This window comes from Microtus ochrogaster, unplaced genomic scaffold (genome assembly GCF_000317375.1).
Source record: "Microtus ochrogaster isolate Prairie Vole_2 unplaced genomic scaffold, MicOch1.0 UNK18, whole genome shotgun sequence".
In the NCBI taxonomy this organism is placed as follows: Eukaryota; Metazoa; Chordata; class Mammalia; order Rodentia; family Cricetidae; genus Microtus; species Microtus ochrogaster.
This window is the reverse complement of record NW_004949116.1, coordinates 5,391,262-5,395,713: the sequence shown is the minus strand read 5'-3', so window position 1 is coordinate 5,395,713 and position 4,452 is coordinate 5,391,262. Positions and strand designations below refer to the sequence as shown.

The 4,452-nt window shown below is 49.0% G+C and overlaps 1 protein-coding gene across 3 annotated transcripts in view; it reads right to left on the bottom strand.

Annotated features, from left to right (window-relative positions):
• Dnajb6 (DnaJ heat shock protein family (Hsp40) member B6) overlaps window positions 1–1,815 on the bottom strand; it is a 58,399-nt gene extending 56,584 nt beyond the window's left edge. For all 3 annotated transcript variants that reach the window (XM_005367468.3, XM_026789393.1, XM_013353891.2), the window contains exon 1: window positions 1,689–1,815. The gene's annotated coding sequence lies outside the window, so the exon portion shown is untranslated. The remainder of the gene's footprint in view (window positions 1–1,688) is intronic.
• Window positions 1,816–4,452: the final 2,637 nt, after the last annotated feature.

The window sequence follows — 4,452 nt, the reverse complement described above, 5'->3', positions numbered from 1 at the left end:
TCCTGAGTTCAATTCCCAGCAACCACATGATGGCTCACAACCATCTGTAATGAGATCTGGTGCCCTCCATGCCAGAACACTGTATAATAAATAAATCTTTAAAAAAAGCCAACCTGGCCAGGTATGGTGAGTCACCCTTTAGTTACAGCACAGAGGCAGGGGCAGGCAAATCTGTGTTCAATACAGAGCGAGTTGCAGGACAGCCAAGGTTATACAGAATTCCTGTCTCAAACACACACACACACACACACACACACACAAACGGCCAATTCCTCCTTCAGAGGTCTGCCTGTGCAAATCAGCAGCAGGAGAGAAAACTTCCTCCACAAACTGTTCTAGCACATCACCCACCCATACCTGCGCAAAAGGAGCACTTCTTCCCAAATTTCTTATTTTCTCTAATTCCAAGGCTACTCACGCAGTTCAATACAAGTGCCTGCACTGCTCACAGCCGTAGTGATCACACACCGGAGGCAAATTCTCCCTGTGGTCATGACACCCCAAGTCCCGGAATACATGTGCCCAATTCCTTTCAGGTACCTTTAAGTCTGGTGTAAGGTTTACTTCACAACCAACAGACTAAGTTCAAAAGTCCAGGATGCATTTTCTTTGGGGCCGTTCCCTCCTCTGGCTCCTTAAGTCTAACTTTTCTACTAAAGCAGTTAGTTGCCTTAAAGAAGTCCTGACTTCCCTAGCAAGCAAAAAGTCCGAGTTCAATTCCCTAGATTACAGAGCCTAGAAAGAGGGGATACAGTGGAGTTACTAAGCATAAAATCCGACCACAAATCTATGGGTCCAATAAAGATATTAATAAAATTAATCCCAATAAAGATATTAATAAAAACAAAGTGGATGCACTGGACGGACACTCCCCACCTGCTTGGGCGTGCCTGAGGAGGTGGGCACATCCCCACCATTCACTTTCTACAGTCCACACATAACTTCGGTAGACAAGCTTTAAACTTCTGACAAACAACCTATTCTGTAAAATAAAAATCGCCGTCTCCAATTTTTTTCTTCAAGACAATCTTATGGCTTGCAGTGTAGACTTCCCTTGTCTACACAACAGAAGCGAATTAAGACTTAATGTAAACTTAAGTTACATAAACCCACAGCAAATCTAACAGCAAAACGGGTTTTGGAAGTAAACTGAGCCAGGTAGGTCACCTAGCAAACTTTCCAACAGTCCCAGGATGAGCTTGGAAACCTCCTCGGCCCTCCCACTCGGTCCCCTAGGCAGCCCGGGCTGGCGATCGCGCCTCCCATAGTCGTCTTGCTCTTCGCACGCCACCTGACCCCTTGCTTGCAGAATGCAGTGAGGATGCCAGAACAGGGTGACACCAGCCTCACCGACTCCTGTGGCTTTGTGGCGGAGGTCGCGCGTGCTGGGCCCAACCGCCACTGCAGACCAAGGGAGCCAGAGGAGCCGGGGTAGGCCTGATCCGGCACGGCAGACGCTTTCCACGGACCCAGTCTAACCCAGACCAGGAACAACTTAGGCCTCAGGCCTAGACTCTAGCCCAAAGCGTGGACTGAACCAGCTCGGCCCCGGCGAGCAGTCCCGGCCCCGCTGTCGGCCCGGCTTTCCTGCGCCCGTGTCCCAGGCGCCGAGCAGGTCACCCTATCCGCACCTCCCCTCTCCCGCCACGGCCAACCCTGCTCTCCACCCCACTCCACAGGTCCCTCACCGAGGACGCGGCGGCCGGCGAGGGGTGGGGGGGAAGTCGGGCGGCCGGTCTCCTCGCGGCTCTGGCACAGCTGCGCTGGCGGCGGTGGCGGCGTCTCCTCGCGCTTTCCTTTCTCTCCTTTTCTCCAACAACAAACAGGAAGTGCGTCATGCGTTGGCGGCGCGGCGGCGTCAACTTCCGCCCGGACCTGAAGCCACGCATGTGCGCCAGCATTTGCCCGCACCTCTTTACGTCGGATTCCACAGCGCCAGTTTAGCTTTTGAAAGATTCCGCCAGCCTTGGACTGTGAAACGCAGGAGAGTCTTTCTCTACAGGCGAAGGCGGAAAGGTAGAGCGGGAAGAGCCATCCTGCGCTACCTCAGGGCCTGGAAGCCTCCAGAAACGGTGGCGACTTGTAGGCGACCCTGAGTTACTGACCCGGGGGCCTGCGGTTGCCCTAAAGCGGACAGGAAGGACGCTCACAGCCTCCGCTGGTGGAAACTGACCCAGAAAGTTCGGAGATAGCGATCAAAGGTAGCTTAAGGTGACTCCCACGGCTTAAGTACGTGGAGAGTTGTAGTCTCGAGGTTTGGAAGAAAGGCTAGCACCCTCAAGGTTGGGTCAGTCCGACCAGCAGTCTCAATCCTTCTTAGTGCCCCTGTTCCCAGCCTTAATCACTTAGGGGCATAAGAGGCCCCATCATTACCAGCGTGGAATGCCGACTAGAATCCAGACTCTGGTTTTCAACCACTTCTCACCACACAGAATTTTCCCTTTGGTTTTTTTGTTTGTTTGTTTGTTTGTTGTTGTTTTTCGAGAATGCATTTTCTTCCCCAATGACATTGAACCAAGGCCCTGCACGCACGTGCTAAGCCAGCGTTTTACCCGTGAGACCTATCCCCACCCTCTCTTTATTTTAAGACAGGGTGCCACGCCCCTGAATTTCCACCTCTGACCTTGAACTTTCCATCTCGAGAGTGGAAAGTAACTGGGCTCTCTCGTTTTGTATTACTAACCTTCACCAAGCCCAGTTTACCTGTGCTAGACAGAAGGCATTTTGCACATTTCTGCTACTTAGTAATGAGAAACAAGTAGTTCCAATGTGGCTTCCCCAAGCCAGGCTCATTAGCCTAAAGACTCAACCTCCAAAACTAAACAACTGACCTTAGGGACCAAGGTCAACAACACACTCAGTCTGCCCTCACTCTAACAAGAGTTCTGAATATTGATGTTCATATAGTGCCTTCATGAGCACAATATTGTTTTACTTTTCTTTTGTTAATGTGCCTACTGCCGGGCTGGAGAGATGGCTCAGTGGTTAAGAGCATTGCCTGCTCTTCCAAAGGTCCTGAGTTCAATTCCCGGCAACCACATGGTGGCTCACAACCATCTGTAAAGAGGTCTGGTACCCTCTTCCGGCCTGCAGGCATGCGCACAGACAGAATGTTGTGTGCATGATAAATAAATAAAATAAATATAAAAAAGATGTGCCTACTGCCCATCTATTTAATAGGCTTGTTAGATTAAAAATTACAACAGGTTGCTTTTTCACTAGGGAAACAGACTGGGCTACAATTCAAAATGGAATCACTGAGATCAAAAATCAAACATAACTAAACTGTTACCTGTTCATGCTGGCTACTATTATATCAATTTGTCACGAGCTAGAATCATCAGAAAGAGAGAGCCACACTGAGAAAATGATCTGCTGTAGGCAACCTGTAGGACACTTTTTTAAAAATAATTCATGCCAGGCAGTGGTGGCGCACGCCTTTAATCCCAGCACTCGGGAGGCAGAGGCAGGCGGATCTCTGTGAGTTCAGGACCAGCCTGGTCTACAGAGCTAGTTCCAGGACAGACTCCAAAGCCACAGAAAAACCCTGTCTCAAAAAACCAAAAAATAAAAAAAATAGAAAAAAAAATTCATTTTTGTTTTATGAACATCAATTGGTGTTTTGCCTGCATGTATGTCTGCTCTGGAACTGGAATTACATACAGTTGTAAGTGGCTGTGTGTGTGTGTGTGTGTGTGTGTGTGCTGGGAATTGAATGTGGGTCCACTGGAAGAGTAGCCAATGTTCTTAACTGCTGAGTCATCTCCAGCCCCAGGCATTTTCTTAATTAGTGATTGATGTGAGAGGGCCCAGCCCTTTGTGGATAGGGCCACCCTACTCACTTGGTTCAGTGTTCTGTAAGAAAGGACCCTGAGCAAACCCAGGACACAGCACTCCTCCGTGACCTCTGCATCAGCTCCTGCCTCCAGTTAAACAGTGATGTGGAAATGTAAACCTAATAAACCCTTCCCCACCCTCACCCCCCCCCCAAATTTCATCACAACAATAGTAGCCCTAACTAAGAAACTGCCCTTCCTAGAAAACAATTTCCCCAACTGGCCAGTTTCAATTGACATAATAATAAAGTTACCTCTGTCTTTTAACCTCGCTTTTACCTATAAATTGTCTTTCTATTGCTGGGTCTCCTAGGCTCATTGTGCTAGGAAAGTCACTTTGAAAGGCTGTGGCTTCCTTTTCTATTCCTTCTTTGGCCTTTCCTTGATCATCCCAGCAAACACTACCAAAGGAAGCCTTGCCTGAATTAAATTGGAAACAAACTCAGTTAAGATTGTGCTTGGGTGTGATGGCACACACCTATAATCCCAGCATTCTGGAGCTATGTGAATCAGTCTCTGTCTCAAAAATAATAAGATTGAGCCGGGCGGTGGTGGCGCATGCCTTTAATCCCAGCACTCAGGAGGCAGAGACAGGCAGATCTCTGGGAGTTTGAGG